Source organism: Pseudorca crassidens, chromosome 13 (assembly GCF_039906515.1).
Source record: "Pseudorca crassidens isolate mPseCra1 chromosome 13, mPseCra1.hap1, whole genome shotgun sequence".
Lineage (NCBI taxonomy): Eukaryota > Metazoa > Chordata > Mammalia > Artiodactyla > Delphinidae > Pseudorca > Pseudorca crassidens.
The window spans coordinates 51347822-51360813 of record NC_090308.1 but is presented as its reverse complement, the minus strand read 5'-3'; the positions used below and the strand labels follow the sequence as shown (position 1 = coordinate 51360813).

The 12992-nt window shown below is 44.9% G+C and overlaps 1 pseudogene; it reads right to left on the bottom strand.

Moving 5' to 3' along the window:
- LOC137204887 (uncharacterized) overlaps positions 1-12992 on the bottom strand; it is a 67520-nt pseudogene that overhangs the window by 50058 nt on the left and 4470 nt on the right.

Sequence of the window (12992 nt, the reverse complement as noted above, 5' to 3'; positions counted from 1 at the left end):
TTGATTTGTCCACAGTTTGACCTCGTGAGCATGAGTGAGACATGTGCTGAATGAACTAAGCCCAGAGAGGGTGTTCATGACCAGCCTGCTGTTTCCCACGTTAACTACCTCAGGAGGCAGTGCAAAATAAATTGGCCTTGTTCTTAGTGTCATTTCAGTTTTATCCCTGTCAACCAGCTTCCCTGGGTTCAGGCTTCTTAAGGCAAAACCAAGCCAAGTCAAGGTCCCCTTTATCTCCTTAGGGGAGCCGCACTGGGAGACCCCTTTATCCACTGGCCTTTCTGAATTACCAACATGTTGGCCTTAGTTCCCTTCAGTTTGTCTCCAGAAGTCTGGATAGTAAAGTTGTTCCAACTGATTCCAAATGGGCTAGTTAGGGCCCATTTAAAATTAATTGTTTAGGGCATGGGGTTGATAGACTAAGGCAGCTGGAGGCCTTTTGTATGGCATGCAAATTAGGAATGGCTTTTACATTTTTATTTTTATTTTTTTTGTGGTACGTGGGCCTCTCACCGCTGTGGCCTCTCCCGCTGCGGAGCACAGGCTCCGGACGCGCAGGCTCAGTGGCCATGGCTCACGGGCCCAGCCGCTCCGCGGCACGCGGTATCTTCCCAGACTGGGGCACGAACCTGTGTCCCCTGCATCGGCAGGCGGACTCTCAACCACTGCGCCACCAGGGAAGCCCGGCTTTTACATTTTTAAAGGGTTGTTTTAAAAAAAGAGAAAGGAACATATGGCAGAGACCTTATGTAGCCCACGAAGCATAAAATATTTACATTGACCTACAGAAAGAAAGTGATGACCCTCCCTGATTTAAGCGATGGTTTACTTTTCAGGTGAAAGTAGAAAATACACAGATTTTATCAGTAAAGAGAATAAAGAATCAGAGACTAATTATTCTAATTCTCAAGAAAGTGTTATAAAAGGGACTAAAAAAATAGAGTAGTAATAGAAAGGACACACACATAATACACATCATCTAAGAAAAGGGCATCTGCATAAATAAATTGGTTTGTAGATTCCCAGGAGCAGTGTGCTAGCACTGGAAGGGTTGGCTCAAATAGACTTATTAGACTCTGTTGTGTCATAAAGACCGACTATGTCTGGGTCCTTTTATTTGCCCTCCAGGAATTCTTGAGAATTCAGGTTAACTGATACAGAAGGGAAACTTCTGTAGCCCCAAACAGTGAGATGTTTGGTCACATGAGTCTGGAAGTCTTACCAGCTCAGATTTCAGAGGAACTCAGGAAAATTGATTTTTATTTGAAAGCTTAAATCAGGTCTCAGGAAGCAATAATATATACTGTGCAGTGTAACAGAAGGAATTTTTCTATTTTACCACTTGTTAATTAGGCTTTTACATCAGTGAAAATAGTATAATTAATTTCAACACGAGTTAATTATGAGTTTTAATTTAGGAGATTATAGTAATGATGATGCTTTTTCTCATTTTCTTCACCTCTCTGTGCCTTTCTATCGCTCCTTCCCTGCCACCCTCTCTCCCTCCCTTCTCTTGATTGCTCTTTGGAAAGTAATAGAAAGCCAACTAAGTCTTGCATGGTGAGGGGCAGTATGACCTAGTGATATATGTCAGGGGTCCTAGTTTTTAGGCCCTATCTTGCCCTTAGCAAGTTTGGTTACCTTGGTTATATTCTGGCCTTAACCTCTCTGAGCTTCAGCTTCTTCACTGGTCAGGAAGGGATCAGGATACTAATTTCCTTACCTTGTTGAGTTCAGTCTTCAGAAGAGTTAAAATGTGTTGTGTGAGGCAAGATGAGTTGATAGTAGCTAGAAAGCAGGAAGGCCCATTTGAAAGGCTGTTGGAAGCTCTGTTGGTAATTAAGTACCTCACCTTAGCTGGTGGGATTTGACCCATTAACAGGCTTCTCTGTTTTTAAAAATCAAAATAAGCAAAAAGATGTCTGATGGTGGAGAATGTTGGTTTGGTCATACCACATGGCAAAAACTGATCTCTCATAGTTGTCTACAGCACAAGGGATTTAGAACATATTTATGAAACAGCAGAAACAAAAGCAATTCATAAAGATTTATGGAACTCTTGCAGCTCACTCTATGATAGCTGCTTTATAAATGCCATCCTGGCAAGGCCTCCTCAGTGAACATGTGACCAACATGATGAAAAACTTAAAAGATTTGGATGTTTCTAACTCAGTGCTTCTCAACCTGGCATGATTTTACCCCCCTGGGGACATTTGGCAATGTCTGGAGATATTTTTGTCTGTCACAACTGAGGGGGAGGGGGTGGGATGGGCGTCAAATGGGTAGAGACAGGTGACGCTGCTAAACATCCTACAGTGTACAGATAGTCCCCACAACACAGAATGATCAGACCTTACATGTCAGTGCTACTGAGGCTGAGATGCCCTGCTCTAATGGGGTGACAAGAATTCTTTTTTTCAATAGGTCTGGCTTTCACAGCAATCAGACAAAAAAGAAATAAAAGATATCCACATCGGAAGGGAAGAGGTAAAACTGTTATTATATGCAGATGACATGATACTCTCTATACAGAATACCCTGAGACTTCACACAAAAACTATTAGAACTGATAAATGAATTCAACAAGATAGCAGGATACAAGACTAATATACAGAAACCTGTTGCATTTCTTTACACTAACAAATACCAGAAAGTTAAAAAAAAAAATCTCGTTTAAAATCACTTCAAAAGGAAAACAAAAACACGCAGTGGTTGAGAGTCCGCCTGCTGATGCAGGGAACACGGGTTCATGCCCCGTTCTGGGAAGATCCCATATGCCGCGGAGCGGCTGGGCCTGTGAGCCATGGCCGCTGAGCCTGTGCGTCCGGAGCCTGTGCTCCGCAACGGAAGAGGCCACAACAGTGAGAGGCCCGCATACCGCAAAAAAAAAACCACCAAAAAACAAACAAAAAAAACCACAAAAAAAACCCAAATACCTAGGGGCTTCCCTGGTGGCACAGTGGTTAAGAATCCGCCTGCCAGTGCAGGGGACACGGGTTTGAGGCCTGGTCCGGGAAGATCCCACATGCTGCAGAGCAACTAAGCCTGTGAGCCACAACTCCCGAGCCTGTGCTCTAGAGCCCACGAGGCACAAGTACTGAAGCCTGCCTGCCTAGAGCCTGTGCTCCACAGCAAGAGAGGCCACCACAGTGAGAAGCCCGTGCACCACAACAAAGAGTAGCCCCCACTTGCCGCAACTAGAGAAAGTCTGCGCACAGCAATGAAGACCCAACGCAGCCAAAAATAAATAAAATTAAAAAACAAAAAACCATAAATACCTAGGAATAAACCTAACCAAAGAGATTAAAGACTTATACGCTGAGAACTATAACACATTGGTAAAGGAAATTGAAGATGATTCAAGGAAATGAAAAGATATCCCATGTTCTTGGATTGGAAGGATTAATATTGTTAAATTAATATTGTTAAAATGGCCATACTACCCAAAGCAATCTACAGATTGAATGCAATCCATATCAAATTACCCATGACATTTTTCACAGAACTAGGACAAATAATCCTAAAATTTATGTAGAACTACAAAAGCAATCCTGAGGAAAAAGAATGAAGCTGAAGGCATAATCCTTACTTCAGACAGTACTAGAAACTTACAGTAATCAAAACAGTGTGGTATTGGCACAAAAACACATATAGATCAATGTACAGAATAGAGAGCCTAGAAATAAACACACACTTATGGTCAGTCTTAAACAAAAGAGGCAAGAATATACGATGGAGAAAAGACAGTCTCTTCGGCAAGTGGTGTTGGGAAAGTTGGACAGCCGCATGTAAATCAATGAAGTTAGGACACACCCTCACACCATACACAAAAATAAACTTGGAGTGGCTTAAAAATACAAGACATGACACCATAAAACTCCTGGAAGGTAACATAGGCAAAACATTCTTTGATATAAGTCATACCAACGTTTTCTTAGGTCAGTTTACCAAGGCTATAGAAATAAAAGCAGGGGCTTCCCTGGTGGCGCAGTGGTTAAGAATCCGCCTGCCAATACAGGGGACATGGGTTCGAGCCCTGGTCCGGGAAGATCCCACATGCTGTGGAGCAACTAAGCCCGTGTGCCACAGCTACTGAAGCCTGTGCGCCTGGAGCCTGTGCTCCGCAACAAGAGAAGCCACTGCAATGAGAAGCCCTTGGCAACTAGAGAAAGCCCGTGCACAGCCACGGAAGACCTGACGCAGCCAATAAATAAATAAAATTATTTAAAAAAAAATAAAAGCAAAAATAAATGGGGCCTAATCAAACTTATAAGGGTTTTTTAAAATATATATTTATTTATTTATTTGGCTGCGCTGGCTCTTTGCTGCTGCATGCGGGATCTTCGTTGAGGTGTGCAGGATCTTTAGTTGCAGCATGTGGACTCTTAGTTGCAGCATGTGGGATCTATTTCCCTGACCAGGGATCGAACCCAGGCCCCCTGCATTGGGAGTGTGGAGTCTTAGCCACTGGACCACCAGGGAAGCCCCCAAACTTTTTTAAAAAATTAATTAATTTATTTTTGGCTGCATTGGGTCTTTGTTGCTGCACGCAGGCTTTCTCTAGTTGCAGCGAGTAGGGGCTACTCTTTGATGTGGTGTGTGGGCTTCTTATTGCGGTGGCTTCTCTTGTTGTGGAACATGGGCTCTAGGCACGTGGGTTTCAGTAGTTGTGGCATGCGGGCTCTAGAGCGCAGGCTCAGTAGTTGTGGCGCATGGGCTCAGTTGCTCTGCGGCATGTGGAATCTTCCTGGACCAGGGTTCAAACCCGTGTCCCCTGCATTGGCAGGCAGATTCTTAACCACTGCGCCACCAGGGAAGTCCGGGAAGTCCCCAAACTTACAAGCTTTTGCACAACAAAGGAAACCATAAACAAAAAAGGAAAAGACAACCTACGGACTGGGAGAAAATATTTGTAAATGATGTGACCAACAAGGGCTTAATTTCCAAAATATACAAACAGCTCATGCAACTCAATAACAAAAACCAAACATGCAATCAAAAAATGAGCAGACCTAAATAGACATTTCTCCAAAGAAGACGTACAGATGGCCAACAGGCACGTGAAAAGATGCTCAACATCGCTAATTATAGAAATGTGAATCAAAACTACAGTGAGGTACCACCTCATACAGGTCAGAATGGCCATCATTAAAAAGTCCATAAACAGGGCTTCCCTGGTGGCACAGTGGTTAAGAATCCTCCTGCCAATGCAGAGCACACGGGTTCAAGCCCTGGTCTAGGAAGATCCCACATGCCACAGAGCAACTAAGCCCGTGTGCCACAACTACTGAAGCCCGCGTGCCTAGAGCCCGTGCTCCGCAACAACAGAAGTCACCACAATGAGAAGCCTGTGCACTGTGATGAAGAGTAGCCCCCACTCGCCGCAACTAGAGGAAGCCTGCACACAGCAACGAAGACCCAATGCAGCCAATAAATAAAGAATAAAATATATTCTTTAAAAAAAAAGTCCATAAACAATAAATGCTGGAGAGGGTGCGGAGAAAAGGGAACCCACCTACACTGTTGGTGTGGGAATGTAAGTTGGTGCAGCCACTATGGAAAACGGTATGGAGCTTCCTCAAAAAACTAATAATAGAGTTGCCATATGATCCAGAAATCCCACTCCTGGGCATATATCCAGAGAAAACACTATTTGAAAAGATGCATGCACCCCAATGTTTATTGCAGCACTATTTACAATAGCCAAGACATGGAAACAACCCAAGTGCCCATTGACAGATGAATGGATAAAGAAGTGGTATATATATATACACAATGGAATAAGATTCAGCCATAAAAAAAGAATGAAATATTGCCATTTGCAGCAACATGGATGGACACAGAGATTATCATCATACTAAGTGAAGTCAGAGAAAGACATATCACTTATATGTGGAATCTAAAAAATAATACAAATGAACTTATTTACAAAACAGAAACAGACTCACAGACATAGAAAACAAATTTATGGTTACCAAAGGAGAGGAGGGGCAAATTTGGAGTATGGGATTAACAGATACAATCTACTATACATAAAATAGATAAACAATAAGGATTTACTGCATAGCACAGGGAAATACATTCAATATCTTATATAATGGAAAAGAATCTGAAAAACGTATACATATATATATGTGTGGGTATATATATATATATATATATATATATATATTTGGATTACTTTGCTGTACAACTGAAACTAACACAATATTGTAAATCAACTATACTTCAATTAAAAAAATAATAAAAATTAAAAATGTCTGGCTTTCCCAGGAAAGTCTGAAAATGCTTCTAGTGTATGTTTGCAGTTTTTTTAAGGATGAACAATTTAAAGTTATGACTATTTTTGTAGAGCAGGGGTCCCCAACCCCTGGGCCGCGGACTGGTACCAGTCTGAGGCCTGTTAGGAACCGGGCCGCACAGTAGGAGGTGAGTGGCGGGCGAACAAGCGAAACTTCATCTGCCGCTCCCCATTGCTCCCCATAGCTCGCACTGCCACATGAACCCAACACCCACCCCCCTGGCCGTGGAAAATTTGTCTTCCATGAAACCAGTCCCTGGTGCCAAAAAGTTGGGGACTGCTGCCGTAGAGGCCTATCCAATCCTTTTACCAGTAATGGTTAATCCCTTCAAAGAAATAGCTCTCCCCTGGGCAGTGTGACGCTAATTGCATTTCTCTGCCAAATAGCATTTACCACGTTCCATGGAAAATTATATAGACGGCTAGGCAATAGTTTCATTATTTTTTTTTTAGCATTTTGGGGAGAAAAGTAGACATTTTGGGGAAAATTCTTAGGTCATGGTTTATTTGGTCAATAATGATTGAGGGAATAGAAACTACCATTTTTCAAGAAACTAAAAACAAAACAGATTTCCTTTGGAGAGGTGGTGTATATTCTGTGAACTTTCTTAAAGGGTGTGCAATGTACACGAGGCAAGTAAAGAGACACTCTACGGAAGTCCTGCCTTATCTTGGTCGTATGTATTTTGGCTTTCAAAAAGTTACTGTCAGAATTAGATAGATAACCAACAAGGACCTACTGTATAGCACAGGGAACTCTACTGAATATTCTGGGATAACTTAGAAAAGAATCTAAAAAGGAGTGAATATATGTATATGTATAACAATCACTTTGCTGTACACCTGAAACTAACACAACATTGTAAATCAACTATACTCCAATAAAATAAAAATAAAAAAAGTAAAAAGTTACTGCCAGGGTTATCAGTCGGCTTACTGACCATCTTGAGAAATTAGAAACTCCATCGAGCAGACTCCATAGAGCAGAATGTGAGCATCTCCCAAATGGCTTCCGAGTCATATGGGTGGCTTAAGATGAGCCATGGTAGCAGGATTTTCACCTTGGAAATCAGCAAGCACCGTGAAACAGAATGGATTTTTCCCTTGGAGAGCCAGTTGTCACACATTTACCAGCACACCCCTGGGTGGAATGGGGAGGTGCACCCACAAGAGTTTCCACTGGGAGATGCCGGGGCACCAGCACCCACCCTCCAAGTTCTTCTTTCAAGTTATCTTTTCTCTTTTCTTGTTCTCACATCGTTCCACATGTCCTCCTCCCTTACTTTAGCTAACCATTCTAATGTGCTTAATGTGTATCTTTTTGTTGGTATGCAGTCTTATAAAATGTTTTGTTCTGTGCACATATTATAAATATATTTATATATTATAATTATTATATTATAAATAAAATAAAATATATTTTAAATTTCATAAATGACATTACTATATATTTCATTTTGTATCTTACTTTCTTCACTAAGCCCATCCATGGCACTCTAGGCACATCTAATCCATTGCTTCTCACTGCTGCATAATAAATACTGAAGTACATCCACCACATTTTGCCCATCCACTCTCCCAGTGACATTCTCCCACCCAACTCCCCTCACCACAAAAACCACAGTGCTGCTTTCTCTCCAGGATGGCTGCACCAGGCTGCCCTCCCACCAGCAATACCCAAAGTACCTATAGACTCATAGCCTCATAGACCCAGCCCCTGGCATGACCCAGCTTTCTAATTTTTGCCAGTCTAATTATGAGTATAAAGAGATACAGTTAGTTTGACATACACTCTTTGTAAGTTCTCTCCACAGCCTGTGCTTCTGCCTTTTGGTAGCTGCTACAACCAGTCTGTGCTTGGCATTTCTCTGAGGGCTCTGAAATTGGACACAGCTTTCTGAGACGGCCACTCTCCTGTCCTCTCAAAGACACGCTTGATGGCCCGTTCTTGTTTTAAGATTTTTTTGTTCGTTATTAGTTAACAGACCAGGTATGTCAAAAGATGGATGGTGAAAGTCAACAATTTTGCAAGATCCTGAGGACATGGGTCACTCACAATGCACTTCTTGATTCCCTTGTGGAGATGTCAACTGTATCCAATGGACCTTCGATCCTGGGACTTTATCCTTAAAGTTGGAGGAACGTTCCCCAGGCCAGACAAGTGAAGGCCCAAAGACTGATTGCAGTCAGAGTAGAACAGCAAGTATCTAAAATGGGCAATTTCTGTTTAGAAGTCTGGACTGGTAAAGCCCATTTCTGGAGTCCCACTCAGAGGGGTTGCTTATATTAGATACTTCCCCACAGAATGTGTAGGGAATTTTCTTTAGGATTGTAGGGGAAATCCCTTAACTCTTGATTCTGAGACAGATAAATCTAAGGTGAGGCTACAATAATAGCAGCCAATTCTTTGGACTCAAGCAATCAGTATTAATTACCTGAAGACAAGGCAGCCTTCACCATATGCTGAAGGATATGCCTTGTCATGCCTGGCACCGTGCCTGCACTGCGATATCAGCTGGTCAGATACAATGGGGAGACTTGGGTTTAATACCTCACGTCAGAAAGAGCAGGATACCTAGCAACTGTGTTTCAGCCTGTGAGAGACAGGAGACTCAGGAACCTGCACTCCGGCAGGTGTACCTCAGACCAAAGCCTGACCCTGTCCTCCTGCCACGGCCTCAGCCGTCTGCACCCGGGCAGAGCCGATGTCCTCAACCTGCTTATACCCACATGCATCTTGAAAATCAACCGAAGGCAAGAGGCATCATGTTTTATACTGTTTACCATCAGACCCTTCTCTCCAAGCTCAAACAGGCTTCGTACCTACCAACGAACAAGGCTTGCTAGAATCATGAAACGGTGCCCAGGAGATAGTAGAGGTTACAAATATTTTTGCTAAATGAATGAACTTCCTTTAGAGGCAGAGATGATTCTTAACTGCATGCCTTGTTCTTTTTCCTGTGGCATTGAGAGGTTTCCTGAGTCAGATACTCTGACTGGGGTGGATCCAGAAGCTCAGCGACTGTGGACTGTCAGCAAAACCCCAAGTTAAACAGCCGGGAACCACCAGGCAGACAGACGAACAGATTTAGTCCACACAGCTACATAAGCGGCAGCGTGGAAATCAAGAGCACAAACTGGGGAGCCAGCCTGGCCATCATTAGAGGCTCCCAGCTCTGCCAGCATTGTGACCTTGACCAAGTTACTTAATCTCCAAAAGGATCCCCATCTGTAAGATGGGGAATACAAATATCTATCCCACAGGGTTTCCGTGAGGAATAAATGAAATAACGTACGTCACATCCCTAGCACATTCCTGACCCATTGCAGGAGCTTAGAGACTGGGAGCTCTTCTGAAAAACACGACTCCCTATAATTTAAGGCCCCACCGTCACTTCTGAACACACAGCTGCCACACCGCAGAAGCTTCTGGAAGGAAAAGCTGTGGCATTCCATGTTCTCAACCTCTGTCAAGGACACAGTTCACCATCTGGACTACACACTCTAGAAGAACAAACAAATTCCTGCTCTTTAAAATAAAAGCAATGGGGCTTCCCTGGTGGCGCAGTGGTTGAGAGTCCGCCTGCCGATGCAGGCGACACGGGTTCGTGCCCCGGTCCGGGAAGATCCCATATAACGCGGAGCGGCTGGGCCCGTGAGCCATGGCCGCTGAGCCTGCGCATCCGGAGCCTGTGCTCCGCAACGGGAGAGGCCACAACAATAAGACACCCACATACCGCAAAAAAAAAAAAAAAAAAAAAAAAAGCAATGGACAGGCCTCCCCCTGCAGAAATGTTCTGGCAAAAGCTACCACGTTTGGCCAGTGACCCTAAGCCCTGATGCTGAAGTATTTGTAAACCTGCCTCTTCCCACTGACCTGAAAGCTAAGATTTCGTTTATCACTAGTTAAGAAGTCAGGATGGCAAGGTGACTAGAACACCAGCAGAGGAAGGCAGCCTTACTGGGCTGAGAAGGCAGAGTTCAACGATTGTATCAGAACAGAATATTCCCCTCCCTACTTAGAACAGGTGAAGAGTTTCTTCTTTTCGTACGGATCCAAGGACAATTTGGTGAAAACAAAGTCATCCAGCCCTGGACTAATTCTGCAGGTTCACGAAACTCCTCCTCCTCCTCTAGTTCCAGCCCCATTGGCTTCCTTTTATTGTTTCCTAAGGGGTTCTTCTTGTACCCCAAAGCTTGTTTGCATGCTGAACTTTTCACCTAATTAATTCCTCATTTTCAAATCTAGGCTAGTCATCCATTTCCTTGGGGAAGTTTTTTTTTTTTTTTTTTTTTTTTTCGGTACGCGGGCCTCTCATTGCTGTGGCCTCTCCCGTTGCGGAGCACAGGCTCCGGACGTGCAGGCTCAGCGGCCATGACTCACGGGCCCAGCCGCTCCGCGGCAAGCGGGATCCTCCCGGACCGGGGCACGAAGCCGTGTCCCCCGCATCGGCAGGCAGACTCTCAACCACTGCGCCACCAGGGGAGCCCGGGGAAGTTTTTCCTGACAACTCCAACAAGGACCAGTCTACCTGTTTCACAGTATTAAGTACTCCTCATTAGTAAACTTATAATTTGTAATTTTAAAAAAGGTCAGTTTTATTTGAACACAACAGGAAACCACTTATTTCAGCTCAGATCTATTTCTACTAATCAGTAAAGTGCTAAGCCTTCAGTTTCTGAGATGTACACAGTGTATTTTTTGAAGTCACTGTCATGCAGTCGTTCTGCAGCCCCTGGACACAGCACCAGCACGACCTGGGAACTCTTTAGAAATGCAAATGCTTAGGCACCACCCCAGTCAGACAGAATCAGAACCCCTGGGGTAACGTGCCCTCTGGTGGTTCTGCCCCTTAGTGGATGCTGATGGAGTCCCACCCAGATTCCCTTTCCAGCGCACCCATGCCCTTGCTGCTGAGAGCCAGCTAACCACTCACAATGGCCCTTCTGGAACACTGCCCTTGGCAAAGGGAGCCACCCTGCCAGGCGAGCTACCCCTCTCCCTGGAGAAGACCTCACCGACCAACTGGCCCCTTTGCTGCACCTGGTACTAATTCTGCCAAACAATTCATGTTCTAGGGCCTCCCAGTGGCTGGCAATGAGGCCAGACTGCAGAGGAGACCACACTCTCGCTCACAGCCTTCCCTGGGCCCGTCCTGCTTCCCATCTCCTGGGAGCATGTCCTCAGTCAATTGCACAAGAATCCTAGTCTCAGGCTCTGCTCCCTAAGGAATCTGATCCATGGCAGTCACTTTCACTATCTCAAAAAATTTACTCTTACCAGAACATGTCTGTCCACAACTGCCACAATTATTTCACCCAGGGCAGTTTGAGAACCGGCACCCCCATATCTAAGATCAGACAAACTGGGGCTTAAAGGATGTGGGTGACAGGACACCACTGACTTGTAACTGGTTTCGGGTCTGAATCTCTGTGTATTGTGTGTGGCTCAGGGGTGTTTAGTTTCTGAGATGGTACGGCGGAACGAGACAAACTTGGGTTCAAATCCTGACACTGAAGTTTGCCAGTTGTGTGAACTTGGCCGGTAAACCTTTCTGCTACCTCACCACAAGACGGAGATAATGGCATTGCCCAAGACACTGAGTTTTTATGAGAATTAAATGAGATAACACACATACCCTTCAGGGCCTTAGCTTTCTTGTCTCAACCGGCTTAATTAGGGAACTTACGTCACAGGGTTCCGGGATGATTGCAAGCCGCGATCCAGGTGCAACTCTCAGCGGTGTGCCTCGGCACTGTTGTATATACTCAATGAATGTTAGGTATGCCCAACACTGCCGTCACAGCAAGCAGACAATGAATGTTCGTTCCCACTGGCCGAAGGATTTTAGATTTCTCTGGAAGCTCTCTTAAAGAGTCCATTGCATCCCACCGTTCCAAACTTCAGGATAATTTGGTGCGGCGCTCTTATTTCTGAGAACTGCTTTTACAAGTGAAACCACATATACTGAAATTCTCTGATTTTTTTTTTTTTGCAAGACCAACAGAAGCAAAGCAAAAACAGAAGCAAAGAGTTCAGCTTTTTTTTTTAACAGTTCAGCTTTTTGTTAAATGTGTTACGTTTAGTCAAAAAAAAAAAGCCTGTGTCATCATCAGACTCCTCAGATTCTTCTTTCTTTGCTTCTGCTTTCTTCTCCTCAGCTGGGGCAGCGGCGCTGGAGTGGGCAGGACCGCCTGCTTCTCCTGCTGGACCGGTCCGCCTGCCCCCCACCTTGCAGATGAGGCTCCCGAGGTTGACACTGGCCAGAGCCTCGGCAAACAAGCCTGGCCAGAAAGGCTCGACATTTACGCGGGCTGCTTTAATGAGAGCATTGATCTTACCCTCCGTGGCCGTCACGTCACTCGCCGTGCAGACCGGGGGCCGAGTAGATGCAGGCGAGCTCGGAGACCGAGGCCGTGGCGCGGGCGAGCGCTGGGCGGCGGGATGCCGGCCGCGGCGCCAGTCGCGGCTGAAGGGCGGGCCTCACCCCCGTGCGGCCTCCGCTTCCTCGGAAGCACCGAGCACCTTCTCGGCAGCTGAGGAAAGGCACTTGTTTCTTTTCTTTTGGTCGAAAACAAAGATACCCACAGCCAGAACGGACCTAAAGAATTTAGCCTTCCTTCAAGTCTTGCTTAGACCTGCTCACGGAGTAAATGTCTGAGGCTCCAGCCCCGACCAGCCCTGACCTGC